This window comes from Chenopodium album, chromosome 3 (assembly GCF_948465745.1).
Source record: "Chenopodium album chromosome 3, dcCheAlbu1.1, whole genome shotgun sequence".
Taxonomy (NCBI): Eukaryota; Viridiplantae; Streptophyta; class Magnoliopsida; order Caryophyllales; family Amaranthaceae; genus Chenopodium; species Chenopodium album.
Window position 1 is genome coordinate 20387734 of NC_137836.1, and position 13464 is coordinate 20401197.

The following is a 13464-nucleotide window of genomic DNA, read 5'->3' on the forward strand; positions in this document are numbered from 1 at the left end:
ATCTTAATAAGAAGGTAAAGACAAGAAACATCAAAGTAGGAGACTTGGTGTTAAAAGCATTAAGGAAAAATGTTTTGGATCCAAGAGGCAAATTTAGGCCTAATTTTTCCGGACCTTATATTGTCAAAACCATCCTATCTAGAGGTGCAGCAAAACTAACTTACATGGATGGCAATGAGTTCTCAAATATGACGAACCTTGACCAACTTAAAAAGTACTACACATAATTTCTTGAGTAGGACACTCAAGAGAGATACATTTGGCCTTGTTCCTTAGGAAAGGATACGTAGGCAACCCTTTACAGGCTGCGGCCACTTTAATTTTTGCAAACCTCGCATCCCAGAAGTAATAGAAATTCGACGGAATAGCAGCGCCACAGAAAGAGGTCTGTCGCCGGCCGACAGACTGCAGCGCAAAGCGACAGATTCCATCGCTCGACGACAGACGCAAAATAGTGGTGCTGTTTTTCTGGGAATATCTAGGCAAATTTTTGGTGTTTTTCGGAAAATTTTCGACTTCCGTACTCGAATTTTTTTTTTTTTTGGAAAATAAAATAATATGATTTGTTTTCATTGCTTTAATAAATTAAATTTAAAGAAGTTGATTTAATTAAAAAGATGAAATTTCATTAATAAAATAAAATAAAAATTACAGTATTGATGGAATTTAAATGAAAGTTTAATAAAACAAATTAACTTTAAATTTAAATTAGTCTAATAAATTGGAAGTTAAGCTATACTTCAATCTTTCTTCTCTTTCTTTGCCATTTTCCAATTTTTATCTACATCTTCCTCATCGTTCATGACTTTAGCTAGTAAGCATCCTTTAGAGGACCTACATTCAATCTTAGAGTAATTGGTTTCTCCTTTAGCTAGGACTCCATGTTTCTTTTCTACCCAAACCTTCTTTTCTGAAGTGTCAACTTTTCTTTTCCCTTTATCCTTTGTAGAGTCTTTCTTCTTAGGCATCACAGGTGTTTTGAATTCAATATTTTCACCTAAGCGTTCCTTAACAGGAATCACTTTGTCACCTAGACGATCCTTCACATAGGTTCTACTCTAATTTTTCTTCATGTCCTTTGTTGGCTTATTAAGAAGCCATCCCTTCACATCATTGGGAAAGGAAGGAGGAACCTTTTGGGTAATCACTTCCCATAAAGGCCTAGTATTCTTACATGTGTCAAATTTCTCTACTTCTTATGCCATAGGGAATTCATAGGGACGACGGAGATCCCCAGAAGGAATTGTTTGAAGTAGACCATACTGTCATTTTACTCTGCAGGGATAATAAAAAGTCATCTTGGTTAAGCTTGGAAGACGGCAGAAGGGTTGCTTGTTAACGCCAACCATCTTCTCTATTTTCCACCATGGGACAACCCACTTGATAGCAAAGTTGCAAGAAGCAAAGACTTTATTCCACTCATGACGCCCCATCTTAGAGAAGCATTTCTTTTGCCTCACAAAACAATTTGGAGTATATTTTTCATATTGTCAGGATGACTTATTAATTATAGTCTCTCTATTAGCCACATCTGCAAAAAAATTCAATACAAATAAATTAGTATTACTATAAAAAAAATATGTTTTTGATTTCTGCAATTAAAAATATTATTTTTCTACCTGTAATAAAATTGGAGAGCCCCGAAAAGGTGCTTTTGGATTTTTCTTCAATTCATCAAGACTAAGCATAGTCTCTCCAACAATTAATGGCATTGGGTTTCTTCCAGATTCAATTTGCTCCAAAACAGTTAATATAATTGCTTGACCCTCATTAGTTCTACCACTAGTGAGAAGATATTGTATAAGCATGCAAAAGAGAAAAGCCCTTCTTCTATAAACATGAAAAGATTCCGAATAAGGTCTATCAAAGTAGTGGCGTACAAATTATTTTATATTAACTACGCTACCATCTACAATATTTGTTAGATCTCTGTCTCTTAAATTAAAGAAGTGCTCAAAATCATTATAATAATATTCATTTATTCTAGGGATTACCGCAAGATCTAATGAAGGAAAGCTTAAGATGGCACCAAATTCTTCCGGTAAAGGGCTAATTTCATCACACCCTAGTCTAAAGCAATGTGTATCTGTATCCCAATATTCTAAGGCGGTACGAATAAAATCTATATCAAGATCTACCCCCTTAAAACCATAAATACCTCCCATGTGAAAAAATTCGAGTTCTTTTCTCTCTTTAGCAGTTAAAAATCGACACCATTCATGAGTGAAATTGCTAAAACTCTTAGTGACTAAAGACATGACTATTTTTTGAGAAACTATGATTATAATTAATCTATTAGAATTACACAGAAAATAGGCAGATTAGGGGGCTATTTATTTACAAAATCGATGCAGTTTGACTCCGGAAAGGATTCGGAATCAGCGCACTGTAGCGCCAAACGACAAGCCTGTTGCTTGGCGATAGCAACAGCGCTCGGGGACAGCGCTAAAAGCGTGACGACATGCGGCGTTGCAGTGCTTTCTCAACGTGCTATGCAAACCGCGTCTTTCTGGCTATGATTCGAATTTGTACAATGACTTTACAATTTTGCCCTTTGTTCAAATATCCCACATGTACTAATTAAATATATTTCCCTTCTATTTTCTTTTTGGATTTAGTTAAACTTATTTATATTTAGGTTTGTTTTAAGTCCAACTTATTTTTAATTTTTTCTTTTTGGGGGAGAAAGTCGGATACCCTCCATTAGTAACAAAAATGACGGAAATTTTTGCGCAAAATTAATTACAATTTTGCGCACACACATATGCACATAAAAATGAAAAATAAATGCAAAGATAATATAATCATAATAGATAATAGTCTGTATATACAAAATCTGTCTAACAAATGTCTAACAAACGAGTCAGGCAAAGTCCTATAAAAGTCAAAATAAATAAACACAGGTACAACTACAGCGCTGGAGGACGCAAATGATGAGGAATGATCATCATATCAAAGAATTGCGCAGATCAAGGAGTATGCTCCCCACCAGCTCCGGTCTCACTAGGAGGAGGGAAACTCATCTCAGGACCAGTCCACCCAGGGTTGCCCTAGTGATGAATCAGCGGAGGCTGATGCGACGACAGGCCGACCTCGTACTTTCCACCACCTCTCGGAGCCGATGTCGCCTCTCCCTTGCCCATCCGCCCAGCCTGTGCACTCTCAGATGAAGAGCCCGAGCCCTCCACTACCTCGGTCCGAGCAGCATCAGATCGGCCACCGCGACCACCAGAAGTAGTGCGACAACGCCTCGAGCTAGACCTAGCTGGCTCTCTCCGAACCTCAGGTCGCGTCTGAGTATGGGAAGGAATAGGTTGTCCCCGTAAAAAGAAATCAAGTTAGATGCAAAGAAAATAGAAATATAAACAATGCAGAAATAAAGAAGAAAATCTACCTCCTGAACAGTGTCGTCGCAAGGACAGGATGCCGCGTTCCTCATCCGCACTAGCTGGCTCCGAAAGATGTCGCTGAACCTCGCCATCGCCGAAACCACCTCGCGTGAGAACTGTCAAAGAAATAAAGTCAATAACAATATAAGACAGATATGAACAAATAACAAATAAATAACTGACCCGAGTCTGGTGACGAGGGATAGATCGCTCTACAAAACGCTGATCCTTGGGAATCGGAGGGATCATCTCCTCAATAGGCCCGTATCTCCTCAATGGACATACGAGGGGGGACGAACTCAGTAGGCTCGGTTTGGAAAAAAGCAAACCAAAGTTAATAAAATACCACTTGGTGGCTACTTAAAGCAAAAGATAAAAGATAAAAATCATACCCCCGCCTCCTCAGACAGAACAGGGGCCGGAGCTAACAACGGCAGCAAATCCTCCTCGTAGCATCGCCCCGAGCTAGCATGAGATCGCCAAGGGGTACCAGCAGGCGACCTCTCCGACAAGTTGAGAAGCATCACGTCATGGAACATATGACGTGGCGGAGGAGCAGGGACGACAAAAATCTCTGAGGAGTGCTGAATAGCAACTCTCTCCTAAGTACACCGTCGCCTCATACGTCGTTTGAAAGTAGCGACGCTTAGCAGTTTACTGCGCAGCCAACGCAGGAATGACCAAATCGCCCACTGGCCGACATTATACATCAGGCTCCTGCAAAGAATGTCTGTGAGATAAAGCTCTACCAAAAGCGATGCAAAAATGTCAACTATTAAAAAAAAGAAGAACATACCGAGAAGATCAGCTCTTGGACACGGGTAGTAGTAGCCTGGTTCCTCAAGCGACCGCCCCAACAGGCGCCAACAGGGAACTTGCGTGGAGATGGTCTCGCCGGTGCAAGCGAAGGAAAGTACTCGTAAAACCAAATCTACAAAGATAAAAAGATATCAGCAGGTGCTAATAAGAGTTTAGAGCTAACTTTTAAGAGATGAAGTATACCTCTACGACTCTCTAGAAGCCAATCAGAGCGATGTCTCCTGTGTAAGACAGGTGTCGACCGGAGTCTTGCAATCCTCGTAGAAAGTCAGGATAGGTCAAGCTGGCCCAATCGTAGGCCCCGATCAGCTGAAAATTGCGGACAGCAGGAAGGTAGTAAAGCAGCATCCGACTACCCTTGTCAAGGGAAAATGTCCCTGACAGAGTGACAGCAAAATAAGTGCAAAGATGCGCACGTTGCTCTCGAGTGGTCGCATCATCCTCGAAAGCCATTGCTAGAGTCAACCGACGAATACACCTAGAGTTGAATCGTGATGGCTCCACATCAGCACGGGTTTGAACAGCAATCGAACCCAACAACTCATCGACCACAGGAGAGAAAACGCTGATGGAGCTATTGAATGGCAGCGCGGTCGAGCTAAACTCCAGTATCGAGATGAGACTGAAGTCGGCTGAGGTGACAGTCACCTCACCCCAAGAAAAGTGGAAAGTGTTGGTGGTGTCCTAGAAGAACTCCACCAAAGTGCGAACCGCATGGTGGCTTGCATCGAACGAGTACATGGCCTGCGTAGCCCGGAATAGGGTAGTTAGCCCACAAGACTCCCAAAGAAGTCGTAGCCCCTCATCGCCACTAAAATACTTGTCGTACAGCTTGCCTAGTGTGTCATTGCCCGAGCCATGGCTGCGCGTCCTGCCATTCACAATCCCGTGACGCACCGTCTCTGAAATATGGTGCTCGGGGGCAAAGAACAACGTCCACTCTTCCCACTCAGGGAAGGGGCCGTGAGAGGTGGACGGATCGGCGTCCTCCTAACGGGCTTGTGCTCCCGTCGTGTGTCTCGGGACAGGGAACTGGAACCTCGTTGTCTAGCCATTCTATATTGTGCATAATTAACAAAAATTAAGGCTCTATAGTATCTAAGGTTCGCCTAGCCGCATGATACTATGTTCGCAAAAAAAAAAAAACAAAAAAAACAAAAAAAACAGAGTACTTAGTACTAAAATAGATCACAATTTCAATTCAAGCATATATGTCATTTTTCAAGCAATTAAACAATTTCTTGCAATATTATGATAATTATTGTGACATTGGACAAAAATAGCTAGCAAAAACATCAAGAACGAGTCACATTGTTTTCAAACAAGTTTCAAAATACTCCCAAGGAAATATATAAACATAATCAAGTAATTTCATGGCATAAAATTTAACAAACAAAGCGAATTGAGCAACATAAGTTTCAAATTTTAAAGAAATTCATGAATGAACATGCGCGAAATTCATCAAGAATTCGAGTGAGTTTGGGAAAAAATTGCATAGATCAGCAAACTAGATGAACTAATCTTTGATTTGCAACAAATTTGAGTGAATTTTGTTGAGAAACGAGCGAGAATGAGCAATTTAAAGTTTTCGCGGCGAACTCGAATGAAATAGGAGCAGTAGCAGCATTAATGCGGAAGAAAGGGGATTGATGAAGAAATCTCAACTACAGCGTCGCACGAATGCTTTGTCGCCGAACGATAGAGTGTAGTGTTGAGCGACAGGGAAATATCGCTGCGCCAGAGACGTTGTAGCGGTGACAGAACGCGAAGCCTCTCAGAATGGTTATTTCGACCTCATACAACAATTTTGGGTTCCGTGGTACGCCAGTTAGCCCCTATAAGAAACTTGACATGATTCAATAATCGTCTTGGTTACTATCACATTTAGTGATCGACCTGATAAATGATCGTCTCACTTAGCTTAAAACGCCTAAACATTGGCTCACTGCAAAGGCAACGACATACTTGTTCATAAACAAACAGGCACCGACATACTAGTTCACAATTCAGAAGCACCGACATACTGGTTCACAAGCAGCAAAAGCGCCGACGCATTGACATAACAAAAGCAAAGTTCAAACGAACTTTAAAGGATCGACAGGAGTTGGTCTTCGGTGATACTCTTCAGAGTATTATCGCAACAAATGAGGATGGCTTCAGGCGAAGCAATCTTCGATCATGTTCCCTGGCATGCGGAGGATGGTCACAATGCGCTAGGAGATCATTCTCTAGCTTGCAGAAGACTATGACAGCAGAATTCGAGGCAGTTACAGGCGTAGCAGTCTTCAGGCTGTATCCCCTAGCTTGAGGAAGATCGTCAAACAAAAAGAAGCTCTTTGTCCAGAGATGCGTGGACATATCAAAGCAGCTCTTTGCTCAGAGACACGTGAGCATATCATATCATTAGCTCTTTATTTAGAGACACGTGGACATATCAACATCAAAGCAGCAAGATGGCGTTCCCTTGCTTGTGGAAGGTTGTCACAATAGCAAATGCAACAAATCGGTTACTTCAGAGACGTGTGCTCGACGGTGCAAGATACGCGTTTCTTAACGCTCTTATCTGTTTTAACTAACGCTAGTTTTGCAGGTATCGGCGTAACAAGAGTGATTTGGGATAGCGGAACTTTCTAAATCACTCTCTGTTCCCATCGATACTTTGACTTTGTTATCGAAACTTGCGTTTCTCCAAACTCAGTCAAAGTGGGGGCTTCTGTAGACACCCATTTGTGTCTCCCCAAAACCAAACCCGGTGATGAATACCTTTCACCTTGAATCATAATCGAATAAAGCGAAAGTATGAAAAGTCTAGTGTTGCAGTTAGTTTTTAATTCTCCTCTTTCTCTCTGTTTTTGAAAACATATTTTATGAAATAGCCAATCCATTTTATTTTGGTCCATAGCAAGGGTCCAATAGTAGTGTAGTTGGATTGGGATCGAAAAGAGCTTTCCAATGATATATTATAAGCCCAATTCCGATGAATAATGAGGAAGTTATGGCCAAAATACTAAACTGGGCCCGGTTTGATCTTTATATGCGGCACAATGATCTAGAGGAGGGCCTATTATGATTTTTCATTCCTAATACAATTAGGATTGATTATAGTCTTCTAGAAACTTCTAGAAGGTTCTTTTGAATTCTAATGTGATTAGCATTTATAATTGAGTTTTAAGAGTTTTATTTAGAATAAAAGAAGTGTTTTAAAGGAAATTACAGTTTTACCCCTCGTACGCTTAAATTGATCAAAATATGAAAACGCGTGGAAAAACTATCTGCAGCGCCGTACTACAGGCTGTCTCCTGGCGACAGGCCTGGCGCTGCGGCGACACGCCTGTCGCCTAGCGACAGGCTCTGTCGTGTGTGGCGACAACGTCATGTTTTATTCTTTTCGAAACTGAATCTTTTTTATCATATTCCGGCTGATTTTCGTTATAAATAGCCATCTAAAACCTTCGTTTTCAATCACCAACTCTCATCAAGAATTTCATGATACTCTCTCTCACATTCTAAACTAGCTTTTTCACAAACAAAATTCCGCATTCACAAGATCTAGACACACCTAGCCAAATTCGAAGTTGCCTTTACCCTAGACGTGAAATGTTTGATATTTCTGAGGGTTTGATCCCAAATCTCCATTTCAATTATTTAATTTAGTTCTTTGATTATTATTTTCCTTGAATTTACTAACGTGCGTGTTTTGGTATTAGAAAGAGGTACGAGGCATCCAAGTAAGTGCTTTAATTTATTTATTGATGTTATGATATAGAAATCATGTTTAGGTTGTTATTTTGATTTCTAGTATCATGTTAGGATGCTTTTCTTAGTACGATGTTTAGGGTAAAGAATAAGTTTCTTAATTATATCAAGTATGATTGTACGGGATCATAGAAAATCATATTCGGAATGAAATACCTCCTGTTGCCAACGACAGGAGTCAGCGGCAGACGACAAGCTCGTCGCCAGGCGACGACTCTGTCGTCTCGCGCTGATTCACAAGTTCAACGCGCTTTCGTACGCGGAATCTTCTTTTAAATGGGTTAACAGGTAATTTCAAGTCTAAGCAGATTTAAAATTAGATTTGTGATAAATAATATATTTTATTCAAAATAAAACATCTTTTAAAAATATAATTATCAATCCTAATCTTATTAGAATTAAAAAGAACCTTCTAGAGATTCGTAGAAGATTAAAATCAATCCCAATCACTTTAGGAATAATAATTAATAGGCCATCTTCTAGATCATTGGGCCTTATTTAAAAGCATTGTGCCTAATTTAATTTAATCCATAACTTCCTCATAATTCATCGTAATTGGGCTTATAATATAGCGTTGGAAAATTCTTTTCAAGCCCAATCCAACTACACTATTATTGGACCCTTATCATGTACCAAACCAAATTGGACCGGCTATTTTTCATAAATAGAGTAAGAAAAGAAATATTTTTGAAAACAGAAAGAGAAACATTATAATAAAAACATCCTCATCATTAGACTTTTCACACTTTCACTTCGTTCGATAATCAAATGTCCGACGTAAGTTTCGAAACGCTTCACTTACACTTTCACTTCGTTCGATAATTAAACCACTGGGTTTAGTTTTGGGGAGACACTTTTGGTGTCTATAGAAGCCCCCACTTTAACTGAGTTTGGAGAAACGCAAGTTTTGAAAACAAAAGTCAAAGTAGTGATAGGGACGAAGATTGATTCAGAACGTTCTACGATCCTCAATGATTCTTATAACGCCGATACCTACATACTAGCGTTAGTTAAAACAGATAAAAGATTTAAGAAACGCGTATCTTGCACCGTCGAGCACACGGTAATAGAGTAACCGATTTTGTTTGACGATCTTCCTCAAGCTAGGGGATATCGCCTGAAGACTACACGCTTGCAGCTGCCTTCAATTTTTGCATTTTTATGACCATCTTTCACATCCTAGGGAACACGATCGAAGATAATTTCGCTTGAAGTTTCCTCCTATTTTCTGATAACCTTCCACATCCTAGGGAACGCCGTCGAAGATAACTCCGCTTGAAGTCATCCTTAGTTGTGTGAAAACCTTCCACATCCTAAGGAACGTCGTCGAAGATAACTGCGCTTGAAGCCATCCTCAGTTGTTGTGATAATATTCCGAAGAAAATTACCAAAGACCAATTCTTGTTGATCCTCAAAGCTCGCTTGAACATTGCTGCTGTGATATTTGCTGAAATTACAACGGTGCCAGTACGTCGGCACATTTTGCTACTTGTGAACCATTACATCGGTGCTTCCGATGAGCCAATGTTTAGGCGCTTTAAGCTAAGTGAGACGATCTTTTATCAGGTCGATCACCTACTTTGATTGTAATCGAGTCGATTACTAAATCATGTCAAATTGCTTATAGGGGCTAACTGGCGTCTTAAAGAACCCAAAATTGTTGTATAAGGTCCGCATAGTCATTTATAGGGGCCACACATCCTCTCGCCGCACCAGCGCACGCCGGAACACGCTGTCACCTGGATTTAAATCTGTCGCTAGGCGAAGAAGTTCAGCGCCTGGAGACGAACTTGTCGTCTGGCGCTGATGTCGGGTTTTTCGAAATAAAACCCTTTCTTCTTCATTTTTGTTCGTGTTTGCGCTCGAAAAATTCAAATCGATCGTTCTTGCTCGTTTGTCCACCGAATTCGCTTAAACATTTTGCAAATCAAAACTTATTTCGTCTAGTTTCCCGATCCATGTATTTTTTTTAAACTCTGCTAGATTTTTGCTGAATTTGAACGTATTCATGCGCGGGTTTTTGAAAAAATCAAACCCAATTATGCTTAATTTGCTTTGTTTGTTGAATTTTATGCCTTGAAATTGCTTGATTATGTTTATATATTATCTTAGAGCATTTTTAGAATTGTTTTACTCAATTTGGTGAAGAAATTAACAAATTGCCATTGTTGAACCCCTTAGCTTGAGTTCATGAGAACATTATGACTTGTTTCTAGTGTTTTTGCTAGCCATTCTTGTCAATTGTCACAATATTTGTCATAGTATTGCAAGAAATTGTTTGATTGTTTAAAATTGCTATTTGTGCTTGAATTGAAATTATGCGCTCTTTTAGTACTACGTACTTTGTTTTTCTTGCGAACATATTATCATGCGGCTAGGCGAACCTTAGATACTATAGAGCCTTAATTTACTATTATTTTGCATAATATAACATGGCTAGACGACGAGGTACCAATTCTCGTTCGAGGGAGGCTCATCGGGAGTACGATCTCGTTAATGCCGGCGTGGGGACCTCTTCTTCCTTATGGAGGTTTCTAGAGTGGGATGAGCGCACTCTATATTTCGCACCCGAGTTTCACATTTAAGAGCGCGTTCGACAAGGTATTCATAGCGGGAGAGTTCGTAGCCATGGTTCTGGTAAACGACCATCAACTCTTTGTACGATACCTACTTCCGCGACCACAAAGGTCTGCGTGTCCTGTGGGAGTCTTGAGGCTTTACTCATTTTTTACGAGCCACTCAGGCTATGTATTATTTCGGATAGAGCCACTACGAAGTCCGAGCTTTGGTGGATTTCTTTTGGGACACCACTAACACCTTCCATTTTTCTTGGGGTGAGATGACCGTTACCCCTACTGACTTCAGTCTCATCACAGGATTGGAGTTTACTTCGGTCGCGCTTCCTTTCGATAGCGAGATATTTGTCTTCTCTTCAGAGGTACTAGAGCTGTTGGGCCCTATAGACACCTAAAAATGTCTCCTTAAAAAAAAACCTAATGATGAACAACATTTTGCCGCCACTATTGGTTGAGTTGAGTATTTAATCTTTGAAGTGCTTAAAATCATGTTTCCATTCAATAAATTTCATAAACCAATCCATTTCCTAGCTCATTTCCCTAAACCATAACTTGTTTTTCCACTTTTTGTGTCTACATTGCAAAACCGAGAGAAAATGAATATCTGGTCTTATAATTTTGATCCAATTATTATTTGGTTGAATAGGCCTTGAAATAATCTTTCCAACAGTATATCATAAGCCCGATTCTGATTTAAAACGAAGAAGATATGAGCTAAACAATAAACTCGGCCCAAAACTGACACCCTACTCAATAAGCTCAGGATTTTGACCTGATTAAAATTAGGTTGGTAAGATAACTTGATAAGATTTCCAATGATATATTATATGCCTTATTTCGAGTTACGTATCAAAAGTTATGATAATTTTAAAAACGCATAAAATAACTAGAATTACCGCAGATTAGCTAAAACTGCTGCGTCACGGGAGATGATGACAAGGCACGGGGGCCTGGTATTGTGACACGAGATTTTTCACCATGTCACGGTGATTTCCCGTCTCTTTTTAGTGTTTCTTTCCCACACGCTTAAGAATCTGGACGCAAAAACTACATCGTGTCACGGGAAAAAGTGTCGCGCCACAGGAAGTATTGCCGCGTCACGACATATTTTCTTGTGTCACGATGCACATCGCGTGTCACGAGATTGCTTCGTGTTTTATCCACGGAATCCCTAAATGCGTTTTATCCTATGTAGGTTTTTTTCGGTCTCGCGTCACACCAAATTACCCCGCGTTACAGTAAAGTGTACCGTGTCACCACACATTTTGCCATGTCGCGGCATTATTTTTTGGGATTCTGTGTGTTCCCTGCTAATTTTCCCTATAAATACCCCCTCCTTTATACAGTTCGGGGCATCAAATAATTCTTTCTTCCTCTCTTTTACACCAAAAATCATTCTCTTCTCTTTTCCCTCTCTCTCTCTCTCTCTCTCTTTCTCTCTCTCTCTCTCTCTCTCTCTTTTTCTTATATTCTAAGCCTTAAACCTATATTCTTAATTACACCATTCTTCCCTTAAGCACTCCATGGAGTATATACTAAACCTAAGGTTCCGTCCTTAAACCAAGGCGTGAAAGGTATAAATAACTGAGGGTTTGGACCAAATCAAATCTACATTTATTTAATTTAATTTTCATTTGATTTATATTTTTTTTTATTGAATTTACTAAAAATTTATTCATGATGTAGCAATTTAAAGGAACGCACAGTATGTGAGTAATTAATTAATTTAATTACTTATTTTATTTTTAATATTGCTAGTATCATGATTAGGTTTATTTATATTTGATTTGACTCACGATATTATTGTTAAATTGCTTCCAATATTAATGTTTATTCTATTATATTTTTTATTGTCACCATATTGGATGTTTAAAGGGAATATGTAATTGAAAATCATGCTTAATAAGATAATTTGGACAACCAGTTTAGGTTCTTTTTTAATCTTGTTATTAATTCAAGTGATCACGATATTTTAGAATTATGTGTTGCATTAATATTCAACCAATTTAGCATAATAATAGTTTGGAGCAAATTGAATATTTTGTTTTCATGTCTTTGAGATCACAGGAATCACTTTTCACTATAAGAATCGAGTAGAGCCCAATACGGGCGAATGTGACTCCATGACTCACTTCGTACCATCATCCCCGATTCTCCTTTCGTGGTTCGAACCATATGGAGTTAGTAATCTCATGGATTATGAATGGGGTGTAACCTTCACGGGTCAATCGTTGTTGCAATATGGTGATCACTTGAATTAGTAAAAAAATGAGTGGAGTTTTTCTGACCTGTTTTCAAATGTCTTTTCTTTTCCTTTCTTTCCTATCTTGAGAAATGAGTCAAACAAACACTTAATCACCTGTGGTTTTATTTCATAGTACTTGGTCAAGGAGCAGGGGTAGATTAATACGGTTTGAGTCATTACCGCAACAATATCTTAAATCCAAGAGGCGTACAAAGAGAACTTCGCCATCTCCACATTACTTATCACCTTTCAATGGCCACTAAGGAAGATATTGAGAACATCAAAAAATCCATCGAGACACTGTCTGCCATGATGGAACCCTCACCACAAGGGTCACTACCATGGAATAAAACAAGGTCATTGTTTCTATCCTTCACAAATTGAAGGAGCAAATGAGTAAGATTTATGAGGATTTCACTTATGTGGAATAGCCTCCCACTCCTTTGGATGTGAAAGACAGGCTTCCTGAAAAGTTCTCCACTGCTGATATTCCAAAGTTTAATCCTACTGACAATCTAATATTCCATATGAAGGCGTTCTTTGCAACCATGGCTCTTATGGAATTGGATGTAACACTCTTCCCTACGGTATTCCCTCTCTCCTTAGAACATGCTTGCCAACAATGGTTTTATTCCCTAGATGCCAAGCGTACTGTGACTTGGCAAGATGTCACCGACAG